Source organism: Lepus europaeus, chromosome 14, assembly GCF_033115175.1.
Source record: "Lepus europaeus isolate LE1 chromosome 14, mLepTim1.pri, whole genome shotgun sequence".
In the NCBI taxonomy this organism is placed as follows: Eukaryota; Metazoa; Chordata; class Mammalia; order Lagomorpha; family Leporidae; genus Lepus; species Lepus europaeus.
Genome location: NC_084840.1, coordinates 2,453,970 through 2,481,268, shown reverse-complemented (window position 1 = coordinate 2,481,268; position 27,299 = coordinate 2,453,970). Strand labels below are relative to the sequence as shown.

The 27,299-nt window shown below is 47.3% G+C and overlaps 1 protein-coding gene across 3 annotated transcripts in view; it reads right to left on the bottom strand.

Annotated features, from left to right (window-relative positions):
* The window catches only part of RNF2 (ring finger protein 2), a 45,624-nt gene extending 18,530 nt beyond the window's left edge, over positions 1–27,094 (bottom strand). Inside the window, exon 1 of one of the 3 annotated variants that reach the window (XM_062211505.1) lies at positions 27,004–27,094. The gene's annotated coding sequence lies outside the window, so the exon portion shown is untranslated. Of the gene's footprint in view, positions 1–24,541; positions 24,682–26,464; positions 26,560–27,003 lie in introns of those variants that run through there. The other 2 variants (XM_062211506.1, XM_062211508.1) reach the window with 2 other exon arrangements.
* Positions 27,095–27,299: the final 205 nt, after the last annotated feature.

The following is a 27,299-nucleotide window of genomic DNA, read 5'->3' as shown; positions in this document are numbered from 1 at the left end:
CAACCAGTGAAGCCATTTAGGGAGTGAACCAGTGGATGGATGAATGAATGATTCTCTCTCTGCCTGTCTCTATAACTCTACCTCTCAAATAAATAAATAAAATCTTAAAAAAAAGAAAAAGACAAGAGGATCAAAGGAGGACTTTCAAGCCCTGGATGGGCTGCACTGTGTTACTGCTTACGGTTAAAAAACTTGTCTCCTAGGGACCAGTGCTGTGGGACAGTGGGTTAAAGCCCTGGCCTGAAGCACCAGCATCCCATATGGGCACCGGTTCTAGTCCAGGCTGCTCCACTTTAGATCCAGCTCTCTGCTATGGCGTGGGATAGTAGTAGAAGATGGCCCAAGTCCTTGGGCCCCTGTACCCACGTGGGAGAACCATTCATTATATACATGCAAATATTCCAAAATCTGAGAAACTTCTGGTCCCAAGCATTTCAGATGGGGATAATAAACCTGTATTCTCCTAAATTTGGTCTTGGTCCCTGGTTCCTGGCTTCTAAAGCCCAAGGAATTTACCAATAGGGGCAAGAAGAACCTCTTTTCTTATCCATAAGTCCCTTTCAAATATACCACAGTTTATACTAATTAGGTGACTCTTATTGGGTCCTTGGAAGCAACTGTGTAATTACAAGTTTGAGGGGAAAACATGCTATTTATTTGAAAGGCAGAGTGACAGAAAGAGGGAGACACACAGAGAGATCTTCCATCCTCTGGTTTACTCCCCAAATGCCATAAACAGCCAAGGCCAAAAGCCAGGAACTCCACCTAGGTCTCCCTTGTGGGTGGCAGGGGCCCAAGTACTCGAGCCGTTACCCATGGCCTCCCAGACCCATTAGCAGGAAGCTGGACTGGAGGTGCACAGTAGCCAGGACTCACACAAGCACTCAGATACAGGATGCAGCTGCTCAACCCTGCTGCACCACAATGCCCACCCCAGAGGGCTGGAGGTCTTACCCCTCGTTCCCTCACCTCCAGGGATGGGAAAGAGGTGGAAGACGGAGGTCAACACCAATGGCCAATGATGTTTACCAATCATGCTCCATGAAAGTCCTAAATGACTGAATTCACAGAGCATCAGTCAAGTGTGATGCACCCTAACTCCCCACCAAACCTTCTGTACTTGGGATCATCCCCGATTTTATCCTACACACCTCTGTACCTGCTGAACTACCCTGTAAGATAAACTGCTAAATCTAAGCAAAGTGCCTTCCTGGGTTCTGTGAGCCTTACTACAAATTACCAAAACTGAAACTGGAGAGTGGGAATGAATCTTCAATCTGTAGCCGGTTGCAAACAGTGTCTGCAGTAGGAAGTCTTGTGGGTCTGAGCCCATCTTTGGGGTCTGGGGCCAACTCTGGGTAGTTAGTGTCAAAAGTGTCCAAGAAGGTGAGAATTGTTGGACGTCAAGAAATCCGCCCCTGAGGACAGACAGCAGGCTGAGTGTGACGGACATGTGCTCGCAGCGGAAAACTGCAGGCTGGCCGCCGCCAACGCCACCCCCACTATGACTTCACTGGATGACCACGCACACACGACTGAGCCCTCCAATCTGGGCGCCGGGGCAGCTCTTTGACAAGCATGCAGAGACAGTGATGCCAACAACTAAGCCCTCGGCTGACTTCCCCATGGCCACAGGCTGATGCCACGGTCACCACCGCACAACAAAAACACGGAAAACCTCCACGTAAGTTCTTTCATGTGTATAATTCCGTCAAATCAATCTGGTATTAAAATCAACCACACAAACAGGGAAAGGTAAGAGGATTAACAATTAATCTGTCTCCTATGTGAACAGAAAATATTCTTTTGTTTGTGCACTGTCAGAGATTTCTGAGCAGTCTGCCTCCTGTAGAGCCTTAAATACCTAAGGCTAAGGAAACTGATAGTGGGTGTGTACACTTCAGGGGGATGAAGCCCAGATGGTGGAGACACTCCAGGAGTTGCAGACCCTGAGACTTGTCTGATCTCTCCCCTAAACACTCATCTACATTCCAAAGACTGAGAAGTGAGGCTCCCCCTACCCATTCTCAAAGATAGGGAGCAAAGATCTATCTTGCTCTCTCAGGAGGGGAGCAGAGGGCCGGCGCCATGGCGCACTTGGTTAATCCTCCACCTGCAGCGCTGGCATCCCATATGGGCACCAGGTTCTAGTCCCGGCTGCTCCTCTTCCAGTCCAGCTCTCTGCTGTGGCCCGGGAAGGCAGTGGAGGATGGCCCAAGTCTTTGGGCCCTGCACCCGCATGGGAGAGCAGGAGGAAGCACCTGGCTCCTGGCTTCGGATAGGCGTAGCTCTGGCCATAGCGGCCATTTTGGGGGGTGAACCAGCAGAAGGAAGACCTTTCTCTCTCTCTCTCACTTTCTAACTCTATCTGTCAAAAAAAAAAAAGACAAGTCTTGGAGAAACGGAAGTAAGAGATGCTTATTCTGCAGCAAAAAAAGTATCAAAGTCCATGCAGAGTTTTTCCATAACGTGCATTTTCCCGTGAGATCTCTGCAGACTGCCCCGAGTTCCCAGACTGTATTTTCGGTCCTGACCTCCTCATCCTGAGGAAGGATTATGATAGGTTACTGCTGTAATAAGCTGTCCCTGCTCCGGACACCGTACGCCTGCCTACTTCCAGGATAATTTCCAGGGTAAACTAGAGCTGTCAGAAACATATCAAGCATGTAGAATCCTTTAACCCTTGCTTTAAGTGGAGTCCAAATTGTTGAAAATGAATACAAAAACTATTTTTTCAGTACAAAAGCATTTTAAGTCTCCAATGAGAAACCAAAATTTTCATTTTAAGTTTTTCCATTAAAAATACATGAAGTGGGGCCAGCTCCACATGGGTGCCCATTTGAGTCCCAGTTACTCCACTTCCGATCCAGCTCCCTGCTCACATGCCTGGGATGAGCAGTTGGGACCCTGCCACCCATGTGGGAAACAGGATGAAATTCCTGACTCCTGGCTTTGGCCTGGCCCAGCCCCGGCCATTAGGGGAGTGAACCAGTGGACGTGAAGATTTCTGTCTCTCCATCGCTCTCTGTAACTCTGCCTTTCAAATAAATAAAATAAATCTTAAAAAAAAAAAAAAAAGGCGCTACAGTGCAGCGGGTTAAATCACCGCTGTGATGCTGACATCGCATACCTGAGTGCGGCCTGTAACCCTGACCACCCCGCTTCCAATCCAGCTTCCTGCGGCAAGCATGGAAATGGAATGCGACGATGGCCCAAGTATTTGGGGCCCTGCCACCCATGTGGGAGACCACGATGAGGTTCCTGGCTTCTGCCTGGCCCAGTCCCAGCTTTGTGACCATCTGGGAACTGGGTCAGCAGACGGAAGTGTTCTCTCTCTCCCTCTGCCTTTCAAACAAATAAATCTTTTTTAAAAGACAAATTAAGCAGCAGCAGTGTTGTCTGAGCTGTCTGAAAACTTCTATTTATGTCATAGTTCAATTACATTACAGGTTAATCTCTTGAAGACTAATCTAGGGGCCTAACCACTAAGCACTGTTTCTACGTAAACTGGCAAACAAAGAACTGTAGAAGCTCCCTGAAATAACACGTCTATCCCACCTCTAAGCTGTAATTCTTCAACTGGTTGAGGGGAGGATGAAAAAATCTGTCATGTCTAAGGAGGCGAGGTGGGGCAAAGAATAAGGTTCCTGTGACACCAAGGCTCTTCAGCCCCTGACTGAGCCACCCATCTGTGCCTAAGAACTTCAAGGAAAAAGCAGACCCTGTAAACCATAAAATCCTCAAGAGTAAAGGCTAGAACTTTATTTTAGGCATGCCTTTATTTTACGGCACCCGAGAGAGGATGGTGGTCTTCAGAACAGCGTCCCAGCTCTGCAGTCACTAGCTCTGATTCACAGGCAAGCACTCACGCTCGTGGCTTTTCTGTTTCTTTATCTGCAGAAACTTTCAGGGTTAGTGGAAAAGCTGAATGAGATGTTCATACAAATGACCGGTACATTCCATAAATGACAGTCATAAAACTGAATTTCACCTCCTTTAATTCAGTTTTTAAAAAGAACTCATTTCTGGCCGGCGCCGTAACTTAACAGGCTAATCCTCCGTCTTGCGGCGCCGGCACACCGGATTCTATCCCGGTTGCCCCTCTTCCAGGCCAGCTCTCTGCTATGGCCCGGGAAGGCAGTGGAGGATGGCCCAAGTGCTTGGGCCCTGCACCCGCATGGGAGACCAGAAGAAGCACCTGGCTCCTGGCTTCGGATCAGCACAATGCGCTGGCTGCAGCGGCCACTGGAGGGTGAAACAACGGCAAAAAGAAAGACCTTTCTCTCTGTCTCTCACTATCCACTCTGCCTGTCAAAAAAAAAAAAAACAAAAACCCTCATTTCTTAGCCCCCAAAATGCAAATTACTAGAAATAAATCATCAAGAATTTTACATTAACCATCTTTCAAAATGAATAAAATTTATCTTCAAGAAGAAAATATTGAAAAGACATACCAGAATCTTTGGTGGTGACTAGGCTGATTCAAGTCCACTCATTTAAGTCTTAGTCTATAATAATCAAAAATCGCCGGCCAGCGCCGTGACTCACTTGGCTAATCCTCCACCTGTGGCGCCAGCACCCAGGGTTCTAGTCCTGGTTGTGGCACCGGGTACTAGTCCTGGTTGCTCCTCTTCCAGTCCAGCTCTCTGCTGTGGCCCGGGAAGGCAGTAGAGGATGGCCCAAGTGCTTAGGCCCCTGCACCCGCATGGGAGACCAGGAGGAAGCACCTGGCTCCTGGCTTCGGATTGGCGCTGCACCGGCCGTGGTGGCCATTAGGGGAGTGAACCAACGGAAGGAAGACCTCTCTCTCTGTCTACCTCTGCCTGTCAAAAAAAAAAAAAAAAATGCCAGGAGGGACAGATTTGTCAGTAGTCTGCTGTTAGCAGCCTGTACATGGCTAAAAAAATAAATGTAGTTCCTAGAATCTAAAATGAACAAACACAGGATATGTTTGTGGTTTATCTCACTCATATCTCATCAGAAATTTGTGGATTCTTTATAAAACGTTTTTTTTGGGGAGGCCAGCGCTGTGGCATAGTAGGTTAAGCCTCCACCTGCAGCACTGGCATCCCATATGGACACTGGTTCAAGTCCCAGCTTCTCCACTTCTGATCCAGCTCTCTGCTATGGCCTAAGAAAGCAGTAGAAGATGGCCCAAGTCCTTGGGCCCCTGCACCCACGTGGGACACCCGGAAGAAGCTCCTGGCTCCTGGCTCCTGGCTCCTGGCTTCAGATCGACGCAGCTTCAACTGTTGCGGCCATCTGGGGAGTGAACCAGCAGATGAAAGACCTCTCTCTCTGTCTCTACATCTCTCTGTAACTCTGTCTTTCAAATAAATAAAATAAATCTTAAAAAAAAAAAAAAAAGAAGCTCCTGGCTTCAAATCAGCCCAGCTCTGGCCATTGCGGCCATTTGAGGAGTGAACCAGCAGATGGAAGACCTCTCTCTCTTTTTCTCTGTCTGTAACTCTGCCTCTCAAATAAATAAATATTTTTAAAAAATGTTTTTTGGATCATCCTCCGATCCCCCAGTCTTTGTGGGGGGAGGGGAAGAGGCGACAATAATATAGATACGCTGCTGCCTAACAAGCAAGGATATAGGATGAGAGCATAGGGAACCTTCATGGCCTTTTTACTCTCAATAAACCCAAGCCTCAGGGGAGAGCCTGGCATACGCTGGGCATGGTGAACGAGCAGTTCTTGGGTAAGAGCATCCAGTGTGTATTTTCTATAGTAGAAAGAGGAATCCCTATGAAATGGCAGGTACACAGGCAAAAGAGTTGGCACTAAGTTGTCAAATTTGGGGTGACTTTATTAGAATAGCTATAGGAGGGCAGACAAAAGGGCGCTTCCACACCAGATGAAGCATTTTTCTCAAAAGAGGAACTTCTAATATAACTTATTTGAGCTAAATTCTCAAGAGTTCTGTGCAGCCGGCGCCGTGGCTCAATAGGCTAATCTTCCGCCTGTGGCGCCGGCACACCAGGTTCTAGTCCCGGTCGGGGCGCCGGATTCTGTCCCGGTTGCTCCTCTTCCAGGCCAGATCTCTGCTATGGCCCAGGAGTGCAGCAGAGGATGGCCCAAGTCCTTGGGCCCTGCACCTGCATGGGAGACCAGGAGAAGCTCCAGCAGCCATTGGGGGGTGAACCAACGGAAAAAAGGAAGACCTTTGTCTCTCTCTCACTGTCCACTCTGCCTGTCAAAAAAAATAAATTTTAAAAAAAGAGTTCTGTGCATAAACATGTTCACCAGTTGCTTTAATTGTAAAAAGTGCCTGGTCTCTTCAGAGTATCTGAAATGAGCTGTGTACTATACACCTCAAAGAGAGAAAGACCTCAGATAAACGGTAGTGCTGCAGTTTTCCATGGCTGCCGTGGTACCACAACACGTGGTCTCTCACAGTTCCGGAGGTGCAGAGGCCTCATCCGGTATCCCGGGGCCAAGCCCAAGGCACCGGCAGGGCCTGGATGACTCCACAGGCTCTAGCAGCCTGCTCTCACCCCTCTTAGCCGGGGGCGCTGGCCAGATCCCCTGTCTCGGCCCCTCTTTCAGCATTTATCTTTTCTTCTTACATTACAGGTGAGCATGGAGACGAGCAGTTTTTTAAAAAACAGTGCTGGCCGGCACCGCGGCTCACTAGGCTAATCCTCCGCCTTGCGGCGCCGGCACACCGGGTTCTAGTCCCGGTCGGGGCGCCGGATTCTGTCCCGGTTGCCCCTCTTCCAGGCCAGCTCTCTGCTATGGCCCAGGAGTGCAGTGGAGGATGGCCCAAGTCCTTGGGCCCTGCATCCCATGGTAGACCAGGATAAGCACCTGGCTCCTGCCATCGGATCAGCGTAGTGCACCGGCTGCAGCGCACCGGCTGCGGCGGCCATTGGAGGGTGAACCAACGGCAAAGAGAAGACCTTTCTCTCTCTCTCTCTCTCACTGTCCACTCTGCCTGTCAAAAAACAAAAAACAAACAAACAAACAAACAAAAAAACAGTGCTTACAGGATGCAGGAGCTATATGTGTGAAATTTACTAAGACCCAGCAAACCAGGGGGCAGGAGCTAGATGTGTGAAAGTTACTAAGACCTGGCAAACCAGGGGGCAGGAGCTAGATGTGTGAAATTTACTAAGACCCAGCAAACCAGGGGGCAGGAGCTAGATGTGTGAAATTTACTAAGACCCAGCAAACCAGGGGGCAGGAGCTAGATGTGTGAAATTTACTAAGACCAGGCAAACCAGGGGGCAATACTGAATCTGAGTAAGCAATCCAACTGCATCCTCACAGTGCCCACAGTAACTATCACTGCGTAAAATCCACCTTCAGCAGTTTAATCTAAAACTACAGCTGTACAACATACACTAATTTCTTTGAGCTTCTAAAGACAAGTGTTCTTTATTGGAAAACTTGTCATTGTGTTAAACATCTGGAATACCCATCTAAATTACATTTGGTAACCTAATAGCTTCTTTATTTAAAAAGATTATATAATCAATTCTTAATTAGATTATATGTTTGTTACAGAATACAGAGGAGCCATTCAAAGGTGATTTGCCAAATCTCCATTTCCCAGTCTTAATTAAGTTTTTGGATACAAGTAACTAACGTAATGTTTTCTAGGCTCTCTATAATTAAGTTATTGTTACAGAGAAAATAAATGTTTTCAAGATTTCTAAAGCGTCACTAACAATTAAAATCTACATATTGGCCGGCGCCGTGGCTCAACAGGCTAATCCTCCGCCTTGCGGCGCCGGCACACCGGGTTCTAGTCCCGGTCGGGGCACCGATCCTGTCCCGGTTGCCCCTCTTCCAGGCCAGCTCTCTGCTGTGGCCAGGGAGTGCAGTGGAGGATGGCCCAAGTGCTTGGGCTCTGCACCCCATGGGAGACCAGGATAAGCACCTGGCTCCTGCCATCGGAACAGCGCGGTGCGCCGGCCGCAGCGCGCTACCGCGGCAGCCATTGGAGGGTGAACCAGCGGCAAAAGGAAGACCTTTCTCTCTGTCTCTCTCTCTCTGTCCACTCTGCCTGTCAAAAATAAAAAAAAAAATAAATAAATAAATAAATAAATAAAATCTACATATTTAGCTACCACTGCTACATCATCTCACCTCACCCGCCACACACACGTCTTTGCTGGCCCAAATTTGGTCTTTCTCCAAGGCTCCAGGTCCAGTGCTGGTTATCTCACCAGCAGCCTTGTTTCCTTCTGTCTCTCTGCCCACCCATATTAGAAGCTCACTGCTCATAACAACAAACAGTTGGGGAGGGGCAACATGGTACAGGAGGTTAAGCCACAGTTGGGACACCACATCCCACACTAAAGGGATGGCTGAGTACTGACTACTCTGCTTCCAATCCAGCTCCCTGCTAATGAGCCTCAGAGGCAGCAGATGATGATCCAAGTGCTTGGTTCCCTGCCACCATGGGGAGACTGACACAGAACGCCTGGCTTCTGGCTTCAGCCTGGTCCAGCCCTGGCTATCAGGGCCATTCGAAGAGTGAACTGGTAGACGGAAGATCGCTCTTTCATATTCTCTCTCTCTCTCTCTCTCACTCTCACTTTCTCACCCTCCCTCCCTCCCTCCTTCCTCTGGCTTTCAAAAAATATATATAAATCTTTAAAAAAAAAAGGGGGGGGGGGGGCGCTGTGGAATAGCCGGTAAAGGCACTGCCTGCAGTGCTGGCAACCATATGGGCATGGTTCGGTACTGGCTGCTCCACTTCCGTTCCAGCTCTCTGCTATGGCCTGGGAAAGCAGTGAAAGATGGCCCAAGTGCTTGGGCCCCTACACCCACGTGGGAGACCCAGAAGAAGCTCCAGGTTCCTGCTTCGGATTGGCACAACTCCAGCTGTTGTGGCCATCTGGGGAGTGAACCAGCAGATGGAAGAACATTCCCTCCCTCCCTCCCTCTCTCTCTTCTGCCTACGCGTCTCTGTAACTCTGCCTTTCAAATAAATAAATAAAATCTTAGGAAGGAAGGGAAAGAAAGCCAGTTGAGTTCAACAGTTTAGGGAACAGTTACAGAAAGCTACCATGGAGATGACGGGAAGTCTCATTTGGGATGATGAGAAGTTCTGGAGTGCTGACGAGTGTACAGTAACAGAAGGTACTAACCCCAGAACTGCATTCTCTGAAAGGGCAAATTTCATGCTATCTCTATTTTCCCATAAAAAATCAAATGTTAAATTTTAAAAAGGACAGGAAATTATATGCATTATCCAACTTGTAGGGATGAAAACCTGAACCAGAATTCCCTTTTGGACTTCTTGCACACAAGGTACTTACAGATCATCCACAACAAGCCTATCTAAAGCATGAGAGGGGCGCCGGCACTGTGGCATAGTGGGTAAAGCCGCAGTCTACAGTGCCAGCATCCCATATGGGCACTGGTTGGAGTCCCTGCTGCTCTACTTCCCATCCAGCTCCCTGCTAATGCACCTGAGAACTCAGTGGAGGATGGACCAAGTGCTTGGGTCCCTTCACCCACATGGAGACCCAGATGAAGCTCCCCTGGCTCCTGGCTTCAGCATGGCCCAGCCCTGGTCTTTGCAGCCATTTGGGGAGTGAATCAGCATATGGACGATCTCTATCTCTCCCTCTAATTCTTTCAAATAAATAAATAAACCTTAAAAAATAAATAAATAAAGCCTAAGAGGGAGAGAGCAGGACATGCAGCTTTTGAGTGTGGACCTGTACAGCACAAGCGATAAAAGAGCAAATTAAAAATGGGTGATGTTGACAAAGGAATGATTTTTGTTCAGCAATGTGCATAGTGCCACATCGTGGAAAAGGGAGGCAAGCAAAAGACTGGACCAACCTCCACGGTCCGTTTGGGCAGAAGAAAGGCCAGGCCACTGGATGTTCTTACTCGGATGCCTACAGAACAAAGGCACCTTCTGGTGAAAGGACACTCTGAAGGAGTATTTGGAGAATCCAAAAAACACATCCCTGGAACCAAAATGATCTCTGTGAGCAGTAGGAAGAAAGGGCAGACTTCACAGCTCACCTGAAAACAGCTAGGAACGAGTCATGGTCTGTCACTGCCTTACTTGTTACAAAACAGAACTGTCTCACGACTCTACTGTACACCATGATCTAATTCTCATACATCAGAACTCAGGTCACGAGTGGCTGACGGAATACCTTTGTTAGACCGTCTTAAGTAAGACTGCCTTGTGTGGTTAAACAAATATGATTGGATTTACTGAAATTTTGATAATGCCAGTAAATATTCTATTTCCCTCTTCCAAAGATAAAATTGCACTTAACTAATAATCTTCAACTTTCCCCAAAAATGGTGACTGCCAACTCAAAACCTGTTGGGAGATTGGCTTTATATTTAAATTCTGGGGAAATCTCTTCACTGTCTCAGAATCCAGTGAGACTCACTTGCTCCTGAGCCTGTCAAGAGCCAAAGACGGGCAGCAGCACTGCTTTGTAGTTTTGGTCTTAACTATGTCGATCTAATTAGAATTCCCTGTACCTTAAATGATGCCTTTTACTCACTTAAAGGCATTTTAGTGTGGTTTACATATATCGAGTAAAGAGTATTGAACACTCCTTACATATACAGTCAGGTGACTCTGAGAGCAGCACGGGGGACGGCACTGCAGGTTAAGCTGCTTGCCTATGATCCAGCATCCCACATGGGTGATGGTTCGTGTCCTACCTGCTCCACTTCAAATCTAGCCTCCTGCTAATATGCTAGGAAAGCAGCTAGTTATGGCCCGAGTGCTTGGGTCTCTGCCACCCACATCGGAGACCCAGATGGATTTTCAGGCTCCTGACAGCCCTGGCTGATTCGGCCATTTAGGGAATGTGCCAGCAGATGGAAGATCTCTGTCTCTCCTTCTAACTCTACCTTTCAAATAAATCAATCTTCAAAAGAGAAATATATATATATATATATATACATGAATGTATACACACACAAGCAAACTCTTTAAACACTGTAACTTCCTATATTGTTAACAACAAATGACCACCTAATTTAGGTACACAGAGTATGCGAATTTCTTAAAAGTTCTAAAAGTCAGCATTTGGAGCCAATATTGTAGCACAGCAGGTTAAGCCTCCAGCCCAGCAAAGCCAGCAAACCACATGAGCACAAGCTTGAGTCCCAGCTGCTCCACTTCCAATGCAGCTCCTGGAAAAGTAGCAGATGATGTCCCAAACACTTGGACCCCTGCCACCCACGTGGGAGACTGGGATGGAGTTTGAGGCTCCTGGCTTCAGCCTGGCCCAATGCTGGCTGTTGTAGCCACTTGGAGAGTGAACCAGCAGATGGAAAATCTCTAATTCTTTCAAACAAATAAATCTTTAAACAAACAAACAAGTCAGCACCAGGCACACTGCTGCAGAAGTTCCCTTTGCAACAGCAATACAACTGTCACTATGCTGGCCTTCTTCCCCAAAAGCAGTTAACAAAACTCTCCTGGGGCCGGTATTTTGGTGCAGCACATTAAGCCGTGGCATGTAAAGCCAGCATCCCAATGAGCCCAGTTTAAGTTCCACCTATTCCACTTTTGATCCAACTCCCTGCTCATGTGCCTGGGAAAGCAGCAGCATATGGCCCAAGCCCTTGGGCCCCTGTACCCACTTGAGAGAAGCAGAGTTCCAGGCTCCTGGCTTTGGCCTGGCCCAGTCCCAGCTGTTGCAGCCATTTGGGAAGTGAACCACCAGATGGACGATCTTTGTCTCTCCCCTCATTCTCTAACGCTACCTTTCAAATAAATAAATCTTTTTAAAAATAAAAAACTAAAGTTTTCCCTAACAGTTGTCTCCCTTGTTGTAATGTCTTGGGAAACATTTCCTGCCACTAGGGGGAGACAAATGATGACAGCAATATAGGTTACGAAAGGAGAAACCACAAAATTTGCACAAATACTTTAAATGATAAACACAGTCTCACTCCTAAGTTCTCAGGTAAACCGAGGCTGGATACTGCAGCTGGGGTCCCGTTTCTTCCCTGGTAAACCTAAGGCCTTACGTTAAGCAGCCTCAAGAGCCCTCGTAATTCTAATACTTTGTGGACCAAAGCTTGCGTAAACGTTCTTGACAGCACCTGGCCCAAAGACAGCCTTGTTCTCTTAACCTAAGATACTCTGTTTAACCACTTCTTTCAACTTGAATACTTCAACTAACCACAACCAGTTGTTTCCTCCAACTCTTTTCTTTCTAAATGCAAAGAGGCATATTGCACACTAAATTCAAACATCCAGTTATCTAACTCAGAGCCAAGGCTTTCTACTTTCCTTTTCCCTTCTCTAAGGAGTAGTTAATCCCACACTTCCCCAAGTCCCTCTGCCTTGATGGCATATGTCCTAGGACACTTCAAAAAGCTTATGGAAAAAGGAATTGAAAGTCCATTTTGGTACAAAAAAAAAATTTGAAATCCATGCATACTCACATTTGAAAGAATGAGCCATCTATAGATGTCCCTTTGAATTGATATCTAGGTGCCAGAAGTCATGCATCTGTGTTTTGGGAGGGGTTTTGCTCCTTTGTTATTTTTATATTTTGTCCAATTTGGTCAGAATCTTCAATTTTTGTTTCCTAATTTTTTTAAGATTATTTATTTGAAAGTCAGCAGTACAAAGAAAAAGGGAGAGACAGATGGAAAGATCTTCCATTCAAAGGTTTACTCCCCAGATGGCCACACTGATGGCAGGAGCCAGGAGCTCCTGGCAGCAAGGGCTCAAACACTTATGGGGGCCGGCGCCGTGGCTCAACAGGCTAATCCTCCGCCTAGCGGCGCCAGCACCCTGGGTTCTAGTCCTGGTCGGGGCACCGGATTCTGTCCCAGTTGCCCCTCTTCCAGGCCAGCTCTCTGCTATGGCCCGGGAGTGCAGTGGAGGATGGCCCAAGTGCTTGGGCCCTGCACCCCATGGGAGACCAGGAGAAGCACCTGGCTCCTGGCTTCAGATCAGCGTGGTGCACTGGCCGCAGCACACCAGCCTCAGCGGCCATTGGAGGGTGAACCAATGGCAAAGGAAGACCTTTCTCTCTCTCTCACTATCCACTCTGCCCGTCAAAAAAAAAAACAAACTTATGGGATGCCAGTGTCATAGGCAGTGGCTTGACCTGCTGCTATGACAAAACACCAGCCACAGTTTCCTTATTCTTAATTTTTTGTCCCTCTGACAAGACTTATTCATATCAGCACTTTACCTCCCAGTTCTCATCTGCCAATTTGGGTTTTACGTTTTGGTTTTTTTTGAAAGACAGAGTTAGAGAGAGAGGTAGAGACAGAGAGGTCTTCCATCTGATGGTTCACTCCCCAGATGGCAGCAATGGCCGGAGCTGCGCCAAACTGAAGCCAGGAGCCAGGAGCTTCTTCCAGGTATCCCATGCCGGTGCAGGGGCCCAAGGACTTGAGCCATCTTCTACTGCTATCCCAGGACATAGCAGAGAGCTGGATCAGAAGTGGAGCAGCCGGGACTAGAACCAGCAACCATATGGGATCCCAGCGCTTCAGGCCAGGGTGTTAACCCACTGCGCCACAGCGCTGACCCCTTTTCTACTTCTTATAGTAACATTTCAATCTATTTGCATAGAGAAGTCTATTACACATATTGCAGGGCCTCACATGCCAGAACAAAAGTCAACAACTTTTCTTTTTCTTCTGGGAGGGGGGAGCAGAAAGAGAGGAAGACAGAGAGAACTTGTACCGATCGGTTCACTCCCCAAATACCTGCAACAGCCAGCAGAGCCAGGCAGAAGACAAGAACTGCAGGAATTCCTCTGCCTCTCGGGGTGCACATTAACAGGAAGCTGGAATACGGAGCTGAGCCAAGTCTGGAACTCAGATATGCCAACAGGAGACGTGGGCCTCCCAACTGCATCTTAGCTACTGAACAAATGCCTAGCCAGAAGTCTGTAACTGGAAAATCAGTTACCAAGGTTGTTATTCTTTCCTGGAATAGGAAATGCATGCCCACGTGCTGGAGTGAGCTGCAGCAAGTAATGACGTATGAAGTCACAGCAACACCTCCGCAAGGCCGAAAACAGACTCACAGGTTCTATCTCTCTGAGACGGGCATAATCCGTAGAAAAGTCAAATGTGGCCGGCGCCACGGCTCACTAGGCTAATCCTCCACCTGCGGTGCCGGCACCCCAGGTTCTAGTCCTGGTCAGAGCACAGGATTATGTCCCAGTTGCTCCTCTTCCAGTCCAGCTCTCTGCTGTGGCCCGGGAGTGCAGTGGAGGATGGCCCAAGTGCTTGGGCCCTGCACCCACATGGGAGACCAGGAGGAAGCACCTGGCTCCTGGCTTCGGATCAGCACAGCGCCAGCAGTAGCGGCCATTTCAGGGGTGAACCAACAGAAAGGAAGACCTTTCTCTCTGTCTCTCTCTCTAACTCTGTAAAAAAAAAAAAAAAAAAAAAAAGTCAAATTTGTGGTAAGGGAGTAATCTAAAACAATAATTAGATTAAGAGAAATAAGAGAGCAAAGAGTTGAAAGCTTATAGGTCCACATTCTCCTAACAACTGTAACAACCCATTTGAAAAGTAGATAAACAATTCATTTCTATAGACTTTTTGCTTTGTTTTGAAATGTTTATTTTTATTTATTTGAAAGAGTTATAGGGAGGTCCTCCATCAGCTAATTTACTCCACAAATGGCCAAAATAGCCAGAATTGAGCCAACCCAAAGCCAGGAGCCAGGAGCCTCCTCTGGGCCTTCCAAGCAGACACAGTGGCCCAAAGACTTGGGCCATCCTCCACTGCCTTCTCAAGCTACAGCAGAGAGCTGGATCAGAAGAGGAGCAGCCAGGACTAGAACTGGCGCCCATATGGGATGCTGGCGCTTCATGCCAGGGTGTTAACCCGCTGCACCACAGCACCAGCCCCGAGAGGTGTTTTTTTAAATCATGGTCTTTGACCCAGTAATCTCAGTCCTAGGAAATAATGCTATTAATAATAGGTGGGGCCAGCGCAGTGTCGAAGTAGGTTAACCCTCCGCCTGCAGCTCCGGCATCCCATTTGGGCGCCGGTTCTAGTCCCAGCTGCTCCTCTTCCAATCCAGCTCTCTGCTGTGGCCTGGGAAAGCAGCAGAAGATGGTCCAAGGACCATGCACCCGCGAGGGAAACTGGGAAGAAGCACCTGGCTCCTGGCTTCGGGTCAGCACAGCTCCAGCAGTTGTGGCCACTTGGGGAGTGAACCAACAGAAGGAAGAATTTTCTCTCTGTCTCTCCCTCTCACTGTCTATAACTCTACCTCTCAAATAAATAAATCTTTAAAAAAATAGGTAATATTCACAGAGTAGCTTACCACTTTATATGAAATCTTGTTTAATTCTTGTCAGCCTTTTTTTTTTTTTTTTTTGACAGGCAGAGTGGACAGTGAGAGAGAGAGAGATACAGAGAGAAAGGTCTTCCTTTGCCATTGGTTCACCCTCCAATGGCCGCCACGGTAGGCGCGCTGCGGCCAGCGCACCGCGCTGATCCGATGGCAGGAGCCAGGTACTTATCCTGGTCTCCCATGGGGTGCAGGGCCCAAGCACTTGGGCCATCCTCCACTGCACTCCCTGGCCACAGCAGAGAGCTGGCCTGGAAGAGGGGCAACCGGGACAGGATCGGTGCCCCGACCGGGACTAGAACCCGGTGTGCCGGCGCCGCAAGGCAGAGGATTAGCCTAGTGAGCCGCGGCGCCGGCCGAAATCTTCTTTAATTCTAACTCCATAAGTAAATAGTGTTACTGCCCTCACTTCATAAATAAATTTAATAAATAGGGAGTAAGATATTTATCTCAGAATGAGACTGAGCCAAACGATCACTAAGAAACCAAGCAAGCAAGCTGCTTAATGGTATCATGGTACATGTCAGACACAAGAATTAAATGCAGGTCTGATAACGGGAGCTGCTCTTCACCATTCCCAACACATAAGGGTACTCATAAAGTCCACGGAAAAGTGGAAATAAAAGTTAAGTTTATTTTGGAACAAGAAATTTGAAAACCATGCATAGTTTTTCCTTATACCATTTACAGGAACTTTCTGAAGGCCTCTCATACCATTATTACTACTATTATTATCATAGTAATAATACCATTAACACGGAGATGTTCAGTACAACTTGGAAATTTTGTCAGTCGTTAAAAATAACAATCATCAACACTATTTGCAATGACTAGGAATACTTATAAGGGAGAGTGATAAGGGATACCGTTAAGTTGCAAGTATGCTACAACTAGAATAATGTAAAAATTATGTTCTAGAAGGTAACACAGAGTTGCTAGAGAGATTTGTGGTATTTTTCACCTCTTTATCTCACCTCCTATTATTACCCTAAGCACAATTAAAAAAAAAAAATTTGAAGACAGCACACCCAAGAACAGAAGAGTGGAAAACACGTTTCTGGTGTGCCTTTGTCACACAGGGTAGACTCTGCTTTGTAGCAAAGCAGAAAAACAGCTTTGAGGAACTGTGGTAGGCACACTGAGATTCAAGAGACCTTCATTCTCACTTTAGGTTCTTGGAACAATTCTAAAAGGCAAACCAATTTAATCACTTTTTCTTCTGGCTTTCCTGTCTCCCAAGTTCTGCAACTTGCATCAGAATAATATTGGCAGAAGTAGCTCTAGAAGTTTCAAAGGCTAAAAGAAAGCCAAGTACTTGGAAGAGAAAGCATGAAAAACAAACATACTCTTTAAAGATAGAAAAGTCCAATACAGCTAAAATTCAAACCTAAAGTTGAATCTAAAAATTAGCATAATCTTTAAGTTCACAAAAGTAGTAACAATTTGGGACAGTTTATATAAATATTGGAAATCAACTAATGTCTCGGGGACAGGCATTGTGGCCTAGCAGGTAAAGCCACCGCCTACAATGCCAGCAGCATCCCATAGAGGCGACAGTTTGTGTGCCAGCTGCTCCACTTTCAATCCAGCTCCCTGCTAGTGACTTTGAAAAGCAGTAGAAGATGGCCCAGGTATTCAGGCCCTTGCCAACCATGAGGGAGACCCAGCTGAAGCTCCTGGCTTCAACCTGGCCCAGCTCTGGTATTGCAGCCATCTGGAGAGTGAACCAGCAGATGGAAGATCTTTCTCTCTGTCTCTCCCTCTGACTTTCAAGATAAACCTAAAACAAAACAAAACCAAACCAGGAGCCGGTGCTGTGGTACAGAGGGTTAATGCCCTGGCCTGAAGCGCTGGGATCCCATATGGGTGCCAGTTCAAGAACCAGCTGCTCCACTTCCGATCCAGCTCTCTGCTATGGCCTGGGAAAGCAATAGAAGATGGCCCAAGTCCTTGGACCCCTGCACCCACATGGGAGACCTGGAGGAGGCTCCTGGCTCCTGGCTTCGGATTGGTGTAGCTCTGGCCGTTGCAGCCAATTGGGGACTGAACCATCAGATGGAAGACCTCTCTCTCTCTGTCTCTCTGCATCTCCTCTCTCTGTTTAACTCTGACTTTCAAATAAATAAATCCTTAAAAAAAAAAAAATAAATGTCTTTATAAAGTGAGCAGGATTTAGGTGATAGCATAAAAAAAATCTATGCTGTGAAAAAGAATGTCAAACATTAGTAAAAAAAAAAAAATGCATGTTTTAAAGTCTATTAAATGGCAAGGTCACTTATTAACAACCAAGCTTTCATCATCTTAATGTGAGTTCTTCTTCAAGTAATCAATGTCAAAAAGAGAAAAATCTAAATAATGCCATACAAAGGAATAGTAGAACAAGTAACAAAATCCATTTTATCTTAGGCAAAACTGATTCCACACTGCTAAACAAATATTAATTCAATAGAGACTGCTTTGAGTATTTCTCATAATTTTCCCTCTATCTCCACTTTTCAACAAAAATCCTTTAAGTCTATGGTTCTTATTAACTTTTTGGAATCCATGTTCTCCTTAGAATCCAATGAGAGGGGCTAGCATTGTGGCGTAACGAGTTTGCCTCTACCTGCAACGCTCACATCCCATATAAGGTGCTCAACTGAATCCCAACTGCGCCACTTGTGATCCAGCTCCCTGCTGATGCACCTGGGAAAGCAGTGGAAGATGGCCCAGATGCCTGAGCCACTGCCACCCACGTGGGAGACCCAGATGAAGCTCTGAGCTTTGGCCTGCTTCAGCCCTGGCCACTGCAGCAATTTGGGGAATGAATCAGCAGGTGGAAGGTCAAAAGTTGTCATTGTCTCTAAGTCTCCCTTTCAAATAAAATAAATTAAAACTAAAAAAAAAAAAAAAAAACCTCCCATGAGAAACTCTCACCTCTGGCAAGACAAGACAACATACAAGAGCATATGCACACACTGTTCAGAGTGTCTAAGCATGGATCTTTCGAGATCCCTGGGCTGAAGGCCAAGAACAGCTGTTCTACACAATCTGAAAAAGAATTCCCAAATCTAAATGGAGGAACAAGTTAGCTTCTCCTTCTTGGTTTTCTTCAGCCACACTGCACGACAAGCTACATCAAAGACAGTTTCAGACTTGGAAGGTGAACAGATGAAGACGACAGGTACTCCTTTGGTTACTTTTACCCCACTGCCACAATGGACACTGGACCTCCCTACCATAACAGAAATACAAAGCTAAAAGGAGCCTTTTGGTCAACCACAAAGAAGTGGTTAAACACACTGCAGTATATCCATCCACTTCTAATATTATGCAGTCATTAAAAATGTCACCAAACTGGGCACATACAAATGTTTACATGATATATCTGAAGTTAAATTATATATATGATATATCTGAAGTTAAATTTCAAAACAAATAAATTTAGATCTGTATATAAAATGTAACTATGTTTTAAACCAAACAAAAATGTATTTCCCCAAAAGCCCCATAAGCATAGATTATTTCTGTTTAAGATTTCCAAGATAATTTTTAAAATAAAGCTACTGAAAATTATTTAGAGACAATTTGCTTAATATAGACTTCCCCATTCTTAGCTCTTAGACTACTCCTGAAGGTACTATACAGCATATTAAACATTGAAATTAACTAAAATCAATCCATTGATGAATGGTGGATAATTAGTCCTTTAAATTTTTTCTCACAAGCACACCAATATTGTCTTAATTTTCCTAAACCAATTATACCAACAGAATACCCAAAAGGTTTCAGAACAAATTAAACTGATTTTGATAACATTATCTATACTTTTATATAACTAATATTAGATTTTTAAAGGCAATGGAGAATTCCAGGAAAAAGAAAAATTCTTAGAGGCTAGACTAATAAGTTATCATTGGCTAACCCAAACTGGAAAACGAGACTTGTATTTCTTTTTTTTTTTTTTTTTTAAGATTTATTTATTTACTTGAAAGAGTTATACACAGAGAGAGAAGTCTTCAATCCGCTGGTTCACTCCCAAATTGGCTACACCAATGCGGAGCCAGGAGCCAGGAGCTTCTTCCGGGTCTCCCACGTGGGTGCAGGGATCCAAGGACTTGGGCCATCTTCTACTGCTTTCCCAGGCCACAGCAGAGAGCTGGATTGGAAGTGGAGTAGCCAGGTCTCGAATGGCGCCCATATGGGATGCTGGCACTCCAGGACAGGGCATTAACCCACTGCGCCACAGCACTGGCCTCGAGACTTGTATTTCAACGAAATGATAATAATTATAACATTAAGAATAGAGAAATTTAGTCTTAATATTTTAGGCAGTACTAAATTGGAAACATCTGAGAGCCTTTAGCAAAACATTTTTGTTACTTTACAGCCACATGAGGAAATGTTGTTCCTAAGAGACAGAATCTCATAGCCATAAAAAGCACCTTTCTGTTCTCCTCACAAATATGCGAACTAAAAATGTTAAGATCAAGGATAAAACTAAAACTAAACAGGCAACATGTTCAACCTTGCTGGGCATATTACTAAAAGTAGAGACTCGGGCAGACTTTTTGTGCAGTGGGTTAAGCCAGAGCCTGCAATGCCAGCATCCCATTATCAGCGCTGGTTTGAGTCCCGGATGCTCCACTTGCAATCCAGCTCCCTGCTAAAACTCCTGGGAAAGCAGTGGAGAATGGCGCAAAGTGCTTGGGCCCTGCACCCACATGGGAGTGCATCCATCTGGGGAATGAACCAGTGGATGGAAGACCTCTCTGTCTGTCTCTCCCTTTCTCTTTAACTCTGCCTTTCAAAAAAAAAAACACTTAGGAAATAAAACCTCCTGAAACAGATAACTCTCAAATAAAACAAACTGCAATAGTAATTTCTAGCCAAAAAGCAGCATCTGTGTTTTCATGACTCCCTCAGGCCCTGGTCATTTCCATAAACCACGGATGGTCTTGTTCCTACATGCAAAAAGAAAACGCAGCGTATCGACTCAGGATATAAACAAGACATTTATCACCAGGATAAGGGGAGGAACACCATCAGACTTGTGAAAATCTGGTATTTGGTAACATTTCCACAGGGCCAGCACTGTGGCGTAGTGGGTAAACCACCTGCAGCACCAGCACCCCCATACGGGTGCCAGTTCAAGTTCCGGCTACTCAGCTTCCAACCCAGCTCCCTGCTAATATGCCTGGGACAGCAGAAGATGGCACAAGTCCTGCACTCATGTGTGAGACCCAGATGAAGCTCTGGGCTCCTGGCTTCAGCCTGGCCCAGCCCTGGCTGCTGTGGCCATTTGGGAAGTGAACCAGCAGTTGGAAGACCAATCAATCAATCTCCATCTCTCTCTCTCTCTCTGGTCTCTGCCTCGCCCTCTCTGTAACTCTGATTTCCAAATAAATAAATCTAAAAAAAAACAGATTTGCACAACTCCCACAACCTTGTTTCCAATCTAACAACTTTCTTTTACATATGGAAATTCAAAGTGATCAACCAATCTTTTTCTCTCCTCACATTCACCCCTTATATGTTACCTTTTAGGTCTTTACCCAAAAAAAAAAGTGTACAAGGTCAGTAATGGTGATTTAAAAAAATAAAAAGAACCCTCGAAAAAAGGTGAAGAAACTTGCTTGTAGTGGAACCAGACCTAGAAGCCTAGTCTCCTGCCTTAAACTCTACAGCTCCTTCTGGTAAACCCAACACTACCCCTTCTGTAATACAGTAACACCTTCTATAAAACATTTGGCTGGGCTCCAAAACAGGCATCCCGGACTGAATGAGACTCTGTATGGCAAACAGTGTAAACAGTGAGGGTTTAATGCAATTACTACCACAGAGGCAGACATCTCTCAAAAAGTGAAGAATTATTGGTTTGAAATGGAAGCAGCATGCTTGGTGCAGAACAGTCCTCTGAAGCACAGTACAGCGCTGCACATGTCAACGTCTGAGGATCACTACTACAGGTAGCAATAATCTGTACGGGGAGGGGGAAAACAGATACAAAGTGGACACCTGAAAAGAGCACTATACAAAGAAACTGCAGGATGCTGTTTTATTTTAGAAAATGAGGGACCTGGGCTGGCACGCGCGGCTCAATAAGCTAATCCTCCACCTTCGGCACAGGCACACCGGGTTGTAGTCCCGGTTGGGGCACCGGATTCTGTCCCAGTTGTTCCTCTTCCCGGCCAGCTCTCTGCTATGGCCCGGGAGTGCAGTGGAGGAAGATGGCCCAAGTCCTTGGGCCCTGCACCCCATGGGAGACCGGGATAAGCACCTGGCTCCTGGCTTTGGATCAGCGCAGTGCACCAGCCACAGTGGACACTGGAGGGTGAACCAACGGTAAAGGAAGACCTTTCTCTCTGTCTCTCTCACTGTCCACTCTGTCAAAAAAAAAAAAAAAAAAAATGAGGGACCTGGAGCCGGCCCCATGGCCCTATGGCCCCATGGCACAGTAGGTTAATCCTCCACCTTCAGCACCAGCATCCCATATGGGCGTCACTTCTAGTTCCGGATGCCCCTCTTACAATCCAGCATTTTGCTATGACCTGGGAAAGCAGTAGAACATGGCCCAAGTCCTTGGGCCCCTGCACCCATGTGGGAGACCAGGAAGAAGCACCTGGCTCCCGGCTTCGGATTGGCGCAGCTCAGCCATTACTCCCCATCTGGGGAGTGTGAACCAATGGAAGGAAGACCTTTCTCTGTTTCTCCCTCTCAGTGCCTGTAACTCTACTTCTCAAATAAATAAATAAATTCCTTAAAAAAAAAAAAAAAGAAAGAAAAGAAAATGAGGGACCTGTCTCCCTTCCACTCAGAAATCACTGTGAAATTTTAAAGCATTAGATTATAAAAAATAAAAGAGGTAGGCAAGGATTTTATTTAGCCACCAAAAGAATTCATGTGAAAATAGTTGGTTCCAGAATATAAAACTCGAAGTCTCACAGATCATTTATCGGTACTATACAGGTCAAACTGATTATTTTACCCTTTCTTTTTTTTTTTTTTTTTTTTGACAGGCAGAGTGGACAGTGAGAGAGAGACAGAGAGAAAGGTCTTCCTTTTGCCGTTGGTTCACCCTCCAATGGCCGCCGCGGTAGCGCGCTGCGGCCGGCGCACCGCGCTGATCCGATGGCAGGAGCCAGGTGCTTATCCTGGTCTCCCATGGGGTGCAGGGCCCAAGGACTTGGGCCATCCTCCACTGCACTCCCTGGCCACAGCAGAGAGCTGGCCTGGAAGAGGGGCAACCGGGACAGGATCGGTGCCCCGACCAGGACTAGAACCCGGTGTGCCGGCGCCGCTTGGCGGAGGATTAGCCTAGTGAGCCGCGGCGCCGGCCTATTTTACCCTTTCAATTCTCCTAACTATAAAACCAGTAACACTTTACCCAAACTTTTTTCTAATGATCTTGGAAAAAGAAGACAATATCTACAAAATTAATGATTAAAATTTTACCACCATTTTCTACTGCAAACACAAATATTTCTTGAAAATCTATGTGTGGGGCCGGCACTATGGCATAGCAGGCAAAGCCACTGCTTGCAGTTCCAACATCCCATATGGGCACCAGTTCAAGTCCTGGCTGCTCCACTTCCGATCCAGCTCTCTGCTGTGGCTTGGGAAAGCGATGGAAGATGGCCCAAAAGTCCTTGGGCCCCCGCACCCGCATGGGAGACCTGGGGGAGGCTCCTGGCTACTGGCTTCAGACTGACCCTGCTCCATCCACTGCGGCCATTTGAGAGTGAACCAGCACATGGACAGCCTCTCTCTCTCTGCCTCTCTGTAACTTTGCCTTTCAAATAAATAAATAAATCCTTAAAAAATAAAATAAAATCTACATGCACAGTACTAGGCTAGACTAAAAGTATAGAGAATGTGATGGTGTTTATAAACTAAATGAAAAAACACAGAAAATGCTTAATAATGACTCTGATGTGACAAAATCAAAACATCTCAGAGAAACAGCTTTGACAGGAGTTGGAGCTGAATAGAGCAGTCAGGAAGAATAAAGATGGATTTGATCAGGACATGAGATAAAAACAGCAGTCATTAAGTTTGACTAAGGCAAGTTCACTGCCCCATCTTTGGATTCCCAAAACACACCACTTATCAGTTACTGTGTTTATCACATTGCTGTTATTTGTCATCCCCTCCTAGCCTGTAACGTTCTTGAGAACAGAGACCTTGCCTCATTTTTCTTCACCTAATCCATAGCCCAGGAAGTGTGGAACATCGATGTTTTTAGAAAGGCAATGTGAAAACAGGATTCCCTATTTAAATTACTATGTTTAAATCTTTACTCTCTGTGCAGGTCATTTATACATCATCTCTCAACTTTGAAACCACTCTTCTAGACTTGACTCTCTGTGGCTACAGCTAACACTGTGCAAACCCCACCAACTCCTTTGCCAGACAAGTCTCTATCAGTTGTTGCCCATGAAAGTAGTAACGGGGGCCGGTGCTATAGGTAATGCCGGCATCTCACATGGGCACCAGTTTGAGTCTCAGCTGCTCCACTTCCCATCCAGCTCCCTGCTAGTGTGCCTAGGAGGGCAGAGGAAGACTCGGGTGCTTGGGCCAACACCCAGGTGGGAGACCTGGGAGAAGCTCCTAGCTCCGGGAGGCATTCGGAGAGTGAACCAGCAGTTCGAAGATTCATTCTCTCTCTATAATTCTGATTTATAAGTAAATGAAGACTAGGAAACAGAAGGAGAGTGAGGGGACTACTTCCAGTTCCTACTAGCAGCAACTGCAGCCCCTGTGCCTGGCAGCAGCAACTAGTTCCAGCCTCGCGCTCCTTTAGGTAACTTCCAGAACCAACTTTCACATCCTGCACACGCACACGCAGCTAAGCGATGCAGACCTCGTCAAGGCCCAGCTCGACTGAGCTCCTCGCTTCTGCCTACTGGAATGCTCCCTTCCTGCTAGTTAAACTCCCCTGATCAGCTCCCTGTATTAAATCTCCTTTACCCAATGTCCCCCTGAAGTTCCCTTTTCTCATCTGGACCCTAATGCAGTACTAAATGCACTGATTCTTACTGTTCTCTGAGATATCTTGCTGCTTTGTAAACAAAACTTGGATTTTTTTTTATAGACAAAATTTGTTTCACAAAGGGTAACTTGAAATCCTCTAAATTTGCTTCTAAGTTGCAGCATAAAAAGTACAACTTTTGTGATTTAAACTATCTGGCTTTGGAAAGGGCCAGTCAGAGCACACCCACCCACCCATCGACCTCCTGGAGATGTGTGACTGGGAACACTGGGCAGCTGTACCTGAGCAGTCTCAGTGCCCACATGCTTCTCCCGGTGTGGCTGGAGACCATGCAGAATGTGGTTCTTGTATTTGAAGACTTTTTCTTCTGCTGTCATTTAACATGGCCCCGAAACGCAAAGAAAGAAACACCTATTTGTTCCAACACTAAAGCAGAGCTGAAATTACTGGTACGTCGTTCTGCCTTCCTAAGGGATTTTCAAATATAATTCTTGGTACCTATGATTTCAATTTTACACACTGACTTTAAAATCTAATCTCTTCATAAAATACAACTCTACGGCACAAAAATAAATTTCTATCACATGAGAGCCCATAAGCAACACATCTGTTGAAAACAAATGACCAAAACGCTTAGACGTTTTTCATTTAGCTTGTTCTTTCACTTAGTAGTATGCTCTCATGAGACAATCTGAGACTTATTTCAAAAACAATTCTTCACTCTTGTACTTAATACACATAAACTGGTTCCTGTTTTACAAAATTATAAAAGGCAGACACGTGGAGGCAGCAAACATGTCAATTCCTTCTGGACATGAAATAGAAGGCACATCGAAACTGTAAGATTCTTTCTCAACGCTTCTGATGGTCTCTGTATCTGCTCAGCTTCCAACAAGACATGCCCCACGCCCAGCGCCACTAGCCTACTTCACCTGCCTAACACCCCTCAGAGCCTGAGGTGCACAGGAGTTCCTCCACACAGTACGGCACTGGACAACGAGTCCCTGACTTTATAGTGGCACGAGTTTATGATCTACCTCCTGCCACCCACCATAAGGGACTCATCGTAGAGCTCCTGCCTTTGACCACATACAGCTACCCTCTACTTCAATGCCAAGAGTCCCATCACCACTTCTAGGAAATCTACAATCAATCAAACTGTAATCCCCACACCAAGAAACACCAGAAGACCTAGCAGACATGTTAGGCAGGAGGAGAAGACCTGTGGGAGAACAGACAAGCTACCCAGACCTTTAGGGTAAACATCATTGTGCCCCCAATATACCCACTCAGTTAAACACAAAGAAGTCATTAAGTTACCAGGACACTGTATGACTTCTGAGTAAAGAAATCGAGAAGTTAAACAAGTGGTATCTGATGACAATATCTGTCTTGCACAGAGCACATAACAAACACTTCAAAAACAACTGCAGATGTCTGTGTGTCCAGAGTGTACATTACCTCCTGGTTTTTTTTGTAAAAACTGCAAACTGTGATACTTTATGTTAGTTTTTCCAGAATTTAATAAATGAGTCATTGCAAAACTATGAAGTGCTTTAAGTCATACTAGAAACACTGCCATAATTTAATAAAGCGCACGTTAACGTTAACTCACTTCGGCTGGAAGGAATTACGCTTCATTGTGAAGGTGTACAAACGAGACCGTCCCTGAAACCTGTGGTGGTTATATATTATCCATTAGGCATCTACCACCTCTACCAGGAACACAGCGTAACGCAAACACAAACCATGAGTAAATCCGATTAAAGAGCTACACCCGACTCCACAAACTGAGGGTCCAGACAGAGGAAATCCCAAAGCCGTGTGCGGACCTGGGGTCTGTTTCTGTCCAAACCTGGCAGCTGTGGGAGCGCCCCGCACGGGCAGAGAGAAGCGGAATGCCCAGCGTTCTGGCCGTGTGCATGGCCTACCCTAAGCTCCAGCTCAGTCACTTGAGGGCCAGGAGCTTCTCTGGCCAACACCTGACAGGGCGGCTTTCCTCCGTCAATTCCCGTGTCCTCCTCCGTCTGCTCCGATCAACCTCGCACGCGGATGCCACAAGGGTACTCGAGGGAAATCACGAAAATTCCCTCGAAAAAGTGAGGGGCCGTATCGGCCGCGCTACCCCTGGAAAATGGAGGCTCCCAGAACCACGCGCTGGCCTGGCACGACGCGGACAGGCGCAAGCCGAGGCGCTCGGATACCTGTTGATCGTGACAAGCGGCGAGTTCAGGGGCAAAGGGGACCACCCCGGAGTCCCACGGCTGCCATCGAAGTTCCTTACAACTCCAAGGACCACACCGCACTCCAGGAAGACGCGCACGCCACCTCCGGCTCTCGGCCTTCCGCGGGCACCGGGGACGCCAGGCGGACCCATCACCCGCCAACCCCGCCAGCATCCCCGCGGGTCGTTACGTAACGAAGCGGCGGCTCGCGCCGAGTCCCGCACGTGACGGACCGCCGCGGCCCTCGCCTCCCCGCTGCCCGCGCCAGCCCCGAGCGTCCGGGCCGCAGCCCGTGGCGGCCCTCAGGCCCGGCGGAGCGGCCGCGGGGCCCGCAGAGCCCGGCCGCCAGGCCCGGCCGCCGCCGCCTCGGCGCTGGGGGCCGCCAGCCCGGCCCGCCCCCCGGCCTCGGGCGCCGCGAACAATGAGAGGCCGCCTCCCGCCCCCGCCGCCCACAGCGGCCCGCCGCGGCCGCCGCGGCCCGCGGTACCGAGCGGACGCCTCCCGCCGCCGCCACTCACCGGCTCCCGCCCCCGCCCGGGCTCCGCGCGCCGCGGCCGCCGCGAGAATCGCGCCCCAGCCGCCGCGGCCGCCGGCGCCGCCGCACAATATGGCGAGCCTGGGCTTCCGCAATGGAGCTCGGGAAACCCCGCGGGGGCCGCTCAATATTCATGAGCGGCTGAGGGGAAGCGGCCGGCGCGCCGCGGGGAGGGCGGGAAGGAGCGAGCGGCGCGGGGCGGCGGCGGCGCGGGGGCGCGCACGGCGCGGGAGGGGAGGGGGCGCCGCCCCGCCGCCGCGGCCCGCCCCGCCCCCGGCC